The sequence below is a fragment of the Schistocerca gregaria genome, chromosome 4 (genome assembly GCF_023897955.1).
Source record: "Schistocerca gregaria isolate iqSchGreg1 chromosome 4, iqSchGreg1.2, whole genome shotgun sequence".
NCBI classification, from domain to species: Eukaryota; Metazoa; Arthropoda; class Insecta; order Orthoptera; family Acrididae; genus Schistocerca; species Schistocerca gregaria.
Genome location: NC_064923.1, coordinates 222,878,897 through 222,892,100, shown reverse-complemented (window position 1 = coordinate 222,892,100; position 13,204 = coordinate 222,878,897). Strand labels below are relative to the sequence as shown.

At 42.6% G+C, this 13,204-nt stretch overlaps 1 long non-coding RNA gene across 1 annotated transcript; it reads left to right on the top strand.

Annotated features, from left to right (window-relative positions):
* The first annotated feature begins 946 nt into the window (after positions 1–946).
* LOC126267560 (uncharacterized) lies at positions 947–5,890 on the top strand. The gene is made up of 2 exons (XR_007549028.1): positions 947–1,022; positions 5,561–5,890. It is a non-coding gene; the product is annotated as an uncharacterized LOC126267560 (long non-coding RNA).
* The last annotated feature ends 7,314 nt before the right edge of the window (positions 5,891–13,204 follow it).

The window sequence follows — 13,204 nt, the reverse complement described above, 5'->3', positions numbered from 1 at the left end:
TAAATGTAGTAGTTTTTCCGTATGCAAGTTAAAATTTTACCTGAAGTTTCCATTTGCACTGATGTAGAGAGTACAGTCTTGTGAAATGCGATAAATCCTTTCTAAACGCCTTTTACTTAGGAATTAGGAAACATGGTAACAAGAAAGGCTCGGATTTTGAACTGGGGGTTGCATGTTAAGTCATTTTCTGTCGTTAAGTGCAATCAGTTCCACTACGTGATATTTTAATAAAAACTGGATATCATTGTCTGCGGGGAATTATCTACGATGCTTATTTGTAGAAGATACACTTACTTTCTGTCTGTCGATCGCTGTCCTTTTATCTCGAACTGACCAGTTTCGGCCAGAGTCGCTCATCTTCAGATCATTTCTCGTAGCTATGAAGCAACAGGTCTTAACTGAACATCGATTTCACTTTAATGTATTGAAATATATTAGTATATGACAGAGAAAGTGATGATGCCCGTTAAGAGTGGTTACTCTGTAACAACGAGAAATGATATGAAGATGAGCAACACTGCCCGAAACTGATCAGTTCGAGATAACAGAAACAGCGGTTGACATTCGGAAATCAAAAGTATTTCTTATATTCTGATATGCACTAACGAGGTCTGAAGATTCTCACCTCGTGCAAGGGGGTTACTCCAGACGTCCCCTGATGCACGCGACATCCAGGAATGCCGTGCGACAGAGCTGGGAGTGGCCCGTTAATAACAGTGTCAGGGGCCAGCACACGTCATGGTGCGCGACCGTAGGTGTCGGTGAATCCCCGAGAATTCTGTAGGTCAACGGCCGGTCCCGTGCATGACGTTAGGAGAGCCGGGTGACGCTGGCGCTTCTTTGCAGCTTTCACCGCGTACAAAGGATTCGCGACGGCCCAGAATAATTTTGGGACGTGAGCTCGTTGCTGGCCTCGCCTTACGAATCTTCTCGCAGTATAAAAGACACGCGTCCTCCACAAGGGCCACACAGTTGCGATCGCTCTGCTTCCAACTAACTGCTACACTATGAAGACGTCCCTGGTAAGTTTTCATCATACGTGCATCTACAGGCAACACAGAAAACCTAAGAACATCATTGTACTGAATCAGAACTTCGAAAATCTATTTCTAAATGCTACCTAATTGATAATCACTCTGGTTCCATAGCAAAGGACACTGTTACAATCGAAATATTCACGTATTTTTGTTGTCGTTAATTGGCCTTGCATACTATCCCTTCTGCATCTACGTCTACATCTATGTGACTACCTGCATGCTCGTGTGATTCATGCCAGATATGACTGACAGAGGAGGTAGTGGAGCGCGTAGGTTCTAGTAGAGGATCGTTTAGTAAGCTCGAAAGCGCCACGGAGATTCTCAACCAACGCTAGTGGCGGACGCCGTAAGAGAGGTGTTCTGCACCACGATATGGTCTACTGTTAAAGTTCCGAGAGCGTGAGTTGCTAGAAGAGGCAACCAATACATTTCTTCCTCTTGAGTATATCTCGCGTAAGGGCCATAAAGATAAAATTACAGAAATTTGGGCACACAAGGAGGCTTACAAGTAATGGTTCTTGGTGCGCACCATGGACTATTGGAAAGGGAAAGGGGTGAAGTGACACTGGTACGCACAATATCCTCCACTACACACCATAAGGTGGCTTGCGGAGTATAGATGTGGAAAAACGCTACCATTGCAACTCTCGAATGGCATGTGAGTAATATGAGCAACTGAATCTTTCCGTGAGAGCTCTGATATTTCTCATTTTAACCATATCGTAATCTTTCCCTATGTAGGTTACAGTTAACAAAACACCGACCGGAGTGGCGCAGTGGTTAGCACACTGGACTCGCATTCGGGAGGACGACGGTTCAATCCCGTCTCCAGCCATCCTGATTTAGGTTTTCCGTGATTTCCCTAAATCGTTTCAGGCAAATGCCGGGGTGGTTCCTTTGAAAGGGCACGGCCGATTTCCTTCCTAATCCTTCCCCAACCCGAGCTTGCGCTTCGTCTCTAATGACCTCGTTGTCGACGGGACGTTAAACACTAACCACCACCACCACCACCAGTTAACAAAACATTTTCGCTTACACAGGAGAGAGTTGGATACAGAAATTTCATGAAAAGATTTTATAAAAAGTAAATTCCACCTCAATGTTTATCATATTTGTGACACTCTCTCCCATATTTTATGACGATACGAAACGATCTACCCTTGTTTGAACTTTTCCAGTGCCCTGCGCCAATAGTGTCTGGTAAGCATCCACCTGCGGAAAAATACTAGAGAAGAGGCGAAAAAGCGTAGTGTAGGCAGCCTCTTTATTAGATCTGCTGCGACTTCTAAGAGTTCAGCCAATAAAACATTGTTTTCAGTTCGCCTTCCCCATAACATTTAGTATGCAATCGTTCCGGTTTAAGTCGTTGGTAAGATTAAACATTGTTACATAAGTCTATGCGTATATATTCAGATCTGCCTCGAATTAACATAATTTTCCTGAGCAGTAATCAAAAATGCATTACAGTTGTGGTCATTATTAGGAATAATTACTTTGCATCAAATTCGCAGGTGTTTTACTGGGTAGTTTTCAAGGGTGTCTGACAACAACACGCTTTCATTACTTGACTTTCAGTTTGTATGTATACGCTGCGGCAGTACTCATAAATTCATCGAACATTCACCCGTTAGTGGCACACCCTCTGCTTCGGTAATGTCCGGCACAACCACCACAAATAATTACTGTCTGCTTAATTTTATTTCCTTTCCATGAGTCAAACGGCGTGTTGACGCCGAATATTTCGCTTGAAATTACTTTTATTCTGTGAAATAATCTATTTCCCTCAATTCAAAACTTTCTTCTGCGTTGTTGCGATATTTCTCTTAACGGCTAATAATTGTTCGATTCTTTTCTGTCAGTTATTCTTCGGACTGAAATTTCAGTTTCAGGCTTTCATATACAGTACTTTATTATTTTTCGTTGTTAATTTATATTTCTAAATACGATTGAAGTTTTTGAACACAGCTACAAATTATGTTTAAATGAAGAATGTGTATGAACGTCAGATCAAACAACTATAATATACGTGAAGAAAGGTATTTAAAATTAGCTAAAGATATTATAGACATGACTACCATTCTATTTCACGTTTTCGAAAGAGTGTAATGCTTCTCGATTATTATTCTCCTCTTTCTGGAATTCTATGTCTTCCCTTGTATCCACATATCTCAGACACTTCGGTAATCGGTTGTTACAAGGTCCATGATTCACGTGCTTACATTGCTGTATTCCAGAGGTACATTATTAGAAACGTCGTCTTCAAGTTATGGCTTATGTTTGATAGTAATGGACTTATTTTGGCAAGGTTTGATCTGCTTGCCATGCTAGTCTACTTTTTATCATTGATATATTTTCACCGTAAACTTTAAACGCACTTCTGAAACTCCTATTTTTTAAATTATGCCTTCAATGTACAGGGTTGCCTTCACGCGTTGAGAAAGACAATTCCTCTCTAGCCTGCTCTGGTAATAGATTTTATGTACGACTGAAATACATTTGGGGCAACTTGAAGTTTTCACACCTGGTAAAACCCAGTATGCCAATATATACGAAGGCTATTTGGAAAATAAGTTGCGATCGGTCGCGAAATTGAAACCACAGTGAAAATCCAATGCTTTGCATGGATGTGTAGGACAGTGTCTCTAGTATGCTTGTCGATCGCGTCACTCTTTTCAGTTCTGAGGGTACACTCAGCACATTAGAATGCCTAGAAAATGGTGTCTCCCTCCAAGTATGGATGCCTGTGAGAGATTTCGCATAATTTCATGCAGCCCACACAACGTAACTGTTATGCATTTCTTTCTTCATGACAATTCTCGTCCGCTCACTGCAGGAGCAACGAGAGCACTCCTGTAGCGTTTTAGATGGGGAGTATTTGATGAACCCCTATACAGCCTGGACTTGGGTCTATCTGATTTTCATCTCTGCTCATATGAACCGCTGGCTATGGAGTCAACATTTTGGCACAGACGACAAGTTGCAGATCAGAGTAGAGAATTAGCAGAAAGTACAAGCTGTTACCTTCTGTGACGATGGTATTGGAAAGTTGGTACACTTCTACGACATATGTGCGAGACTGAGCAGCGGCTGCATAGATAAGTAGCTGTGGCAAATAAAACATTTCTGATTTTCAATGTGGTTTCCCTTTAGAGTCCGATCAGATGTTACTTTCCGAATAGCCCTCATTCTTACCTACTATACTCAGCAGAGACGTTTTGGGGAGAAATTTTCACATTGTTAAATTTTCTGAGACTCCTGACACCAAATATAAACGCACAATCAAGTAACGATTCGTTTCTGCCATCTATAATAACGATTACCACTGCAGTGAAAATGACGTTATCTCAAGACTAACGTTACAACTTCATTACCGAATATTTCTGGTTTTCATCTGTACCACAGAATATTGTTTGATGCTTCATCTACATGTTTGCATTCATAATCGTAAATGTCAGGTTTTTAGCAAATGGCCTATCAATTCTCTAATCCTGAAAGAAAGAAATATCTACGCTGTTTCGATTGAACATTGAACTCCTTCCTGTAAGCATGGAGTAGTATTTATGTAAGATGTGACTCTCCGTTGAAGATAGATACAGTTGCTACGCAAGACAGTTTTTTAGTCGAGCGACAATGACGATTCCTTAAAATATGTACAGCTGTCCTTCAGATGCACAATCACAAATTTCTCTTTTAATTTCTCCGTTTCTCAAACAAATGTGACTTTGTTGCTGATCCAGAACTACGTATCACAAATGCGTATAGGGAACATGATCGTGTTTAAGGTAATTATGTAGAACAGTTTCTCAAACTAAGCGACAGTCTTCAAAAAACTAGATCGTGCCTTCTTAGAATACGGTGCGCCGCTATCTAAAGCGCCACGAGTGACGTGGTCTTTGAACAGAATAAGTGGCAAGTGCTTTTGGTTACTGAAACTGCTTTGTTAAGCATTGAAGCACTCCACAAGCTGTCAGGCATCTGGCACTTGACGATGTTCAATGAACGGAACGATAGTGGAAATACATGAATTTTCGTAACAATATATGGGTTGGTGATTTATATACGTCTTTAGACATTTCTTTATCTTTGGAGGCAGCCGACAGGCATTTGCAAACATACACGTAGTAGTTCTCACAAGATAGAACTTGGATATAAACAACAGTTATGTTTAAAACACTGTGTGTGTACTGTAAACAACAGCTGGTCCGTAACACATTTCTGATGTGGAACCTTCAACAATATAGCGAGATCCAAGTACCGGACAGTCACGTAAATGCTTAGATACGGTGTAATCACCTACAGGTGGTAACATGGAAACGTGTGGTGGCCGAGCGGTTCTAGGGGCTACTGTCTGGAACCGCGCGACCACTACGGTCGCAGGTTCGAATCCTGCCTCGGGCTTTGATGTGTGTGATGTCCTTAGGTTAGTTAGGTTTAAGTAGTTCTAAGTTCTACGGGAACTGATGACCTCAGAAGTTAAGTCCCATAGTGCTCAGAGCCATTTTAACCACGGAAACGTGTTGCAGGTGGTCTTTTCCGCTGCGTTGCTGGTGGTGTTGGCTGTGTACCCTTCACCTGCGGAGGCGGCGGCTGCAGCAGCACCAGTGCCGGGGCACCACGGAGGCCGGTATGGACCGCCACCGCACTACGGAGGACCACCACACCACGGACACCATGGCGGCTACCACGGCAGGCCGCCCCACTATGGAGGGCACCAACCCCACCACGGCTGAGTGGCAGACGTGTTGCCGCTGCAGCAGTCGGACTTACCGGCCTGAAAAATTCAGATTATCGCATTAGCAAATGCGGTGCCTGTACTCCGTACCTTCTTGACAATAAATTATTGTATTTTTAAACTCTCTGTTCTTACGAAAGCTTCCATGCTGAATTTACGTTTTTGATCCAATATACATGGAGCCACTGAAACTCTCTCTTTCACCCAACCTTAAGTCACTGTTTATGGCCCACGAAATCTATTCATCAAATACTTTAATGTATCCCAATGAAACTATACCAAAAGTACTACATTTAAAATCTTTTTCAGAGTTACCAGTCAACAAAAAATACCGGGTGATTAAAAAGTCAGTATAAATTTGAAAACTGAATAAATCACGAAATAATGTAGATAGAGAGGTACAAATTGACACACATGCTTGGAATGACATGGGGTTTTATTAGAACCAAAAAATACAAATGTTCAACAAATATCCGACAGATGGCGCTTCATCTGATCAGAATGGCAATAATTAGCACCAAAAAGTAAGACAAAGCAAATATTATGTTCTTTACAGGAAATGCTCAATATGTCCATCATTCCTCAACAATAGCTGTAGTCGACGAATACTGTTGTGAACAGCACTGTAAAGCATGTCCGGAGTTATGGTGAGGCATTGGCGTCGGATGTTGTCTTTCAGCATCCCTAAAGATGTTGGTCGATCACGATATATTGCGACTTCAGGTAACACCAAAGCCAATAATCGCACGGACTGAGGTCTGGGGACCTGACAGGCCAAGCATGACGAAAGTAGTGGCTGAGCACACGTTCATCACCAAACGACGCGCGCAAGAGATCTTTCACGCGTCTAGCGCCAGGCTGTGGATGATGCGATTCTGTAACATATCGGCGTACCTCTCATCCGTCACGGTAGCAGTTACATAACCAGAATCACGCATTTCCTCGAAGAAAAAAGCCCGGTAACGGTACATGTGGTAAATCCAACCCATACCGTGACTTTCTCGTGGTGCAATGGAGTTTCCACGACCACATTACAGCTCTTTTTATACACGATTGTCATGCGCAGTCACTGACGTTTTGCTGTCCAGCGCCATCTGTCGTACATCTTGTGATATTTTTTTTTGTTCTAATAAACCCCATGTCATTCCGAGCATGTGTGTCAATTTTTACCTCTCTATCTACATTATTCCGTGGTTTATTAAGTATTCAAATTTATACGGACTTTTAGATCACCTGGTATTATTATAGAGATCGAAATATGCCTGTGTCAAACTCGTCGTTAAGAAAATTTATAGATATCAGTAACTACCAACCTATGTCAGCGCTGACAGTATTCTCAAAAAATTTTTGAGGGAGTGATTTATTCTAGAAAAGTATCTCACATTAGCAACAGTAACATCCTCAGCAAGTCACAGTTGCGATTTTAGAAGAGTTGCTCTACTGGGAATGCTATTTACATCTTCACTCACGAAATTTTACAAGCTTTAGATAGTGAAATAGCAAAAGTTGATTTTTTGCCACTTACCTAAGATATTTGAGTACATGAATCACAGAATTCTCCTAGATAAATTGAACTGTTATGGGATTGATGGTATCCAACCAATAATTAAGTCATATCTACCCAAAAGAACAAGGAAAATTGAACCAATGTAGTCTAGCGACATTGTACTGACTGGCGAGAATGTTCCTCATGTATGTAAACAGTCTTGTGTCTCATATACAACAAGAAGAATTAGTTCTTTTTGCAGATGTTACTTGGAGAGGCTTTGTCCCATCGCTAGTGCGTCGACTGTAACACCACGTTCAAACTCCCTTAAACCTTGATATCCTGCCATTGTAGCAGCAGTAACCGATCTAACAACTGCGTCTGACACTTGTTGTCTTACGTAGGCGTTGCCGACCACAGCACAGCGCCGTTGACGTATCTCTGTATTTAAATATACATGCCTATACCAGTTTCTTTGGCGCTTCAGTGTATATTGATGATGATTTCAACTTCATCCGCCAACAGAGAGCGTAGTGGCGTGGCTACGAGAGCGCCATCTGTGTTACCCTGTAACATGGAATGCTCGTAGCATGAACGCTTGATGTGGTGCAAACGTGTGAGAAAAGCAGGCAACGAGACGCAATCTAGCCAACTGAGCGAGTTCGAAAAGGGTCAGATTGTGACCTACCGATAGACAGGATGGTTTTTCGGAACGTTGCTACTCAAGTTGGAAATGTTGCGTAGTTCAGCAACAATGCTCGTATCAGTAGTACGTTAACGTTCTACAACCTTAGACAAGGTTCTGGACGTCCATGCATTATAGACGCCAGCCAGGATCGTCGTATTGTAAGAGCAGCAGTGACAGACTGTACAACTACCACAAAACATATAATAGGGGTTGTGAGCCGGCACGTGTTCACATGAACTGCTGCAAACCAGTTATTACCAGAGGGACTAGGGTTCGCACATGCCCGTCTTCGACTCACTTCCAGTGCTCGGCTGGTGACGGCAGAAGATCGCTTGGATGATGGAATGGCGTGCTGAGGTCTACAGCGATGAAAGCAGATTCAATTTGCACACAAGTCATGGTCGCTTGTGCGTAGAGCGCAGACCTGATAAGCGCTGTCTCTCAGGGTGCATTCGTGCAAGACACTTGTGCCCAAACCAGGCCTTATGGTCTCGGTTACGATGAGCTACAGCTCCCATTCACCTTTGATGTTTGTGGAGGAGAAGCCAACCAGCGTTCGGTAGGTGCAGAATGATTTTTGGCCCGTTCTGTGGCCGTACTCGTAACATGAAGGTGATGCATTGCTCCAACAGGATAATGCTCGCCCACACACTGCCTGCAAACTCAGAGTGCTCTGCAAGAAGTGCAGCAACTTCCCTGACCAGCACCATTTCCGAACATGTCTCCAATAGAGCACGTGTAGGTTATGATGGGACGAGTGACTTGTGCGATTCCTCAGCCAACGACTCCGTGAAGAGAACGAGAAAACGTGACATAACGTATCCCTGGACAGTATTCGCCACATGTACGGTGGACTGGACCACAGGGTCAGCGCCTACATTGCCGCCAGTGTAGTCGCTTCTGCGTACTAATATGATTGTTTGAATATGGATTGACACTTGTAAATGTAATCATTTCATGTACTCCATATGCCTTGCTGTAACAATAAATCTCGAGTGCATTGGAAGGATTTAAGAGAGTGTAATTTTTTTCTGGCTGTGTATTTGCTTGAAGTGTGTGCGAGAATGGCTTCGAAAGATTGTTCGCCTGTATTTGTACACGATGTTTCCCTTCGCTGAGTTTCCATGTTTGACAGTCGCCTTCGAATTACTTATCTACATAAAGTAGAATTTATGTGTGATGGCGGTCGTGTAGTATTTGTAATTGTGCCATTTTGATCAGCCGTCAGTTATTTAATTATATTTCATACTAACAGCTTCCTTGATCCACTAAATTTGACCTTTTTCTCACATAACTGTTTTTTATCGTGGTTCTCATAATGATCTTTACAAGTGAATTAGACTTCTTGGCAATCCCTGGAGGTTGCATATCTTGGACCCAAATCTGTAATTCATTACAATTAAAAAGTTTTGACATATGTCTCTGTATGCAATGCAAATCTGCAACTCCGGATGTTGCAGAAAAACTAGAATTCACACGAGCAAACGAAACGAGTTATTTGCAATCAGAGCTTGACAGAAGAATGCTCGACCCCCACCGCCACTACCTATGATTTGGAGAAATCAGTGTAGATCTCGAAATACTTTGTGCTGTGATCAATAATGTGGTTTCTCGCTAATTACTGAGATCAAGTAGAAAATGAATGCTGGTGCAATTGCTTCGTTTCATGGGTATATTGATATTTGCAAGTTCCTCGTAGCAAAGTAAGGACTCCCTACACAACTACGAAGGTGGTGCATAAATCTTGTTTTTCAGCGCTACATATTCAGTTTCAATTTGTTTCCCCATTACACAATATTTCGAGTTGTTACACTATTAGTGGTCATTGGAGATTGTGTTTCTAGGAAGATTATGCCTGATATTTATTTCCGTCGGATGGTGCTGAGCTTTTCTACATCTTCTTCTGGCAACGCATTATCAAGAATAGGACACTTTAGTCCTATTTAAGTCCTAGTATAACTAAGCTGCATGTATACAAGTTTTCCTGTTCTTCTACTCAAGAACATGCAACCACTGTCGGTTCTATATTTTCTTAGAGCCTGTGCATTTAGTAAGAGAATATTATCATTCGGTCTGCGCCATACTCTTGTAACCAAGTACATAACTGAGAAAAGCCATTCGTACAATCTGATGTGTGTTAAAATACGAGGTGTGTCTAGAAAGTAAGTTGCGATCGGTCGCAAAATAGAAACCACAACAACAATCCGAGGAAGCTTTGCACAGATGTGTTAGGCAGTGTCTCTGGTATACCTATCGATAGCGTCAAGTCGCTTTTTGCTGTTCTGTGAACACAGTAATTACGTTAAGATGCCTATAAAATAGCGTCTCCCGCCGTGTTCCTACCGAGAGTTTTTACCTGATTTCTTGCAACCACAGCAACAATCCGAGGAAGCTTTGCACAGATGTGTTAGGCAGTGTCTCTGGTATACCTATCGATAGCGTCAAGTCGCTTTTTGCTGTTCTGTGAACACGGTAATTACGTTAAGATGCCTATAAAATAGTGTCTCCCGCCGTATTCCTACCGAGAGTTTTTACCTGATTTCTTGCAACCACAGCAACAATCCGAGGAAGCTTTGCACAGATGTGTTAGGCAGTGTCTCTAGTATACCTATCGATAGCGTCAAGTCGCTTTTTGCTGTTCTGTGAACACAGTAATTACGTTAAGATGCCTATAAAATAGTGTCTCCCGCCGTATTCCTACCGAGAGTTTTTACCTGATTTCTTGCAACCCGCTTGACCTAACTGTCATTTCTTTCCCTTTCACAAATCTCGGTCGCAGATCTGAAAGGGGCAATGAAGACGCTCCTGCGGAGTTTACGGCGGGATGTGTTTGATCACACATAATACAGATTTTCTTCTCTGCTCACAAGATCCGTTGGCTACGAAAGCAACATTTAGGCACAAACAACGAAAAGCATACAACCGTAAGGAGCGGGCGGAAAGAATAGGTAGCTACGTTCTATGCCATGGGTATTGGAAAGTTGGTACTACGCTACGAGAAATACCGAAGCCTGAAGGGCGACTATATAGAGAAGTAGCTGCAAGGGGTAGCTGACTGTCACAAATAAAACACGTCTGAGTTTGTCTGTGGTTTGCGTTTGGCGACCGACCGGGACTGGAGAGGAGTAAGGGAATAAACTGTAACTCGGTAGTATTTAACAAGAAAGTGAAATTAAGAAGTAAACACACTACCGTCAATGTAACTGTTTCTACGCCGATACTCCAGTTTTCAGTGACAATAGCACCTCTCATGACCGTAATCATACGAGAAACGGACCAATCGTTTTCTGGTGTTTACTTTGTGAAGACTAAGCTGACCAGACTGGAAGCGCATAAAATTTTCGTCTTCCGGGCACAGATATCAGAACCCCGTTCCAGTGTTAGCTGGGAGACCCGGAGAGCTCGTGAAACCAACTATTCAGAAAGGCTTTTCTTCCTCCTCTCTAGATGACATTTTTCTGTGCGGTATGAAAGTGATGTCCTAAGTTCATCTGTTGGGTGTAGGCGACTATGATGGGCGTCTGTATAGTGTGGTGTCTCTGTAGTACCGATTATGAGAATATAGTCCTAACACATAGCGTTCTCCTCTCGAATAGTACCAAGAAGACATCCGGACATTACGTCCCCTGCGATAGATAGTTTTGCATGCCCATTTCATTGTAACAAATCGTGCTCCGAGCCATCCCAAGAATGCCACGTGCCATGCCGAGCTCGTGGGCTGCCGTACAAGGTAGAAAACAAAGCATGAGTCCACAGGCAATCAACTGGTATCAATCCAGGACGGAAAGAAGGTCGCGTCGTTCGTAATGGCACTGTCTTACATATGGCATTGCGACCGATGCTGACCTTTCCGTCCTCCTGGATCACATCACGGTCGTGGTGCACAACCATTCCCATGGAATCGAGCGTGATTAATTGATATTGAATCACGCGGCTGTTTCGGGACCTTTTGTTGAGGAACAAACTGCTGCTGTGTTTGTAATTTACGTATAAAATTTATTTCGAACTACCTAAAAATTCTACTGAGGACGCGAGAGAGACCATGTGCTTCGATAAGTGCCAAAGTGATAAGGAATACCACTCAATCCGTGATGAGAAGATTGCAGCACTGCATTGATACCAATGGTCATCACTCCGAACACCTTCTGTAAATGGACGTTCATGCCACCTTTTTTTACCTTTGTTGACCTTCAGAAATCTTACTGTTACACATCACTGGATTTGTCTCGATAGCCGCTATCAGAAAATAAGTACCAAATTATAGCATCCTATTTAAAAAAATAAAGTTGACCTTCATATCTCTGAAGTCACTCCACCTAGCAATAAAAAACCAACGTCGTATTATGGACCCCATTGTCTGCTGCAACATTTGCCTACAAACGTTTCAGCTCCTATCATATTTCGAGTTTTTCTAGGTGACAATACGTAGTGACTCACCCTGTATAAAATAACAAGTGTGTGGGGCAGTAGTTAGATCGGTTAATGCTCGTATAATATCTGGTTATCAGGATTTAAGTAAGTCTGAAAGTGGTGTTATAGTGGGCGACCAAGCGATGGAACGCAGCATAGCCGAGGTAGCGATGAAGTGGGGATTTTCCCTTATGACAATTTCATGAGTGTACCGTGAATGTCAGGAATCCCATAAAACAACAAATCTCCGACACCGCTGCTCCTGCAAAAAGATCCGACAATAACGAGACCAACGGCGACTGAAGAGAGTCGTTCAACGTGTAAATAGGCTGTTTAGGTCACGTAGCGCTCTGTATGAAAATCACTGACTGTGCTGTGTGCAGTCTGTGGCTGGTTTGCATTGTTGAAATATTCGCTATTGTAGGGATAGGCAGCTGGATGTGAACAGCGCGTAGCATTGCGCAGTTGGTGAGACGCGAGCAGTGGTGGATGTGGGTAGAGAGATGGCAGAATTGTTCGAGTGATGATTTTTGTGAGGTAAGTGATTCATGAAAGGTATAGGTTATTGTTAGTCAGGGCCATTCTTTTGCAGGGATTTTTGAAAGTCAGTTTGCGTTGCGCTAAAAATATTGTGTGTCATTTTAGTGTTGATGAGGATAAGGAAAGAGAGTAATGTCTGAGTACGTTCAGTTTTGCTCAGCTGTTTGAAATTCAAGTAACGTAAGAGGTTTATCAGCACAGTTATTCATTAATTTTTCAAAGGGGAGGTTACAGACTGGCAGAAGTGCAACCCTCCCGCAATTTGCTGCAGATCTCAATGCTGCGCCATCAATATGTGTCAGTGTGTGAAC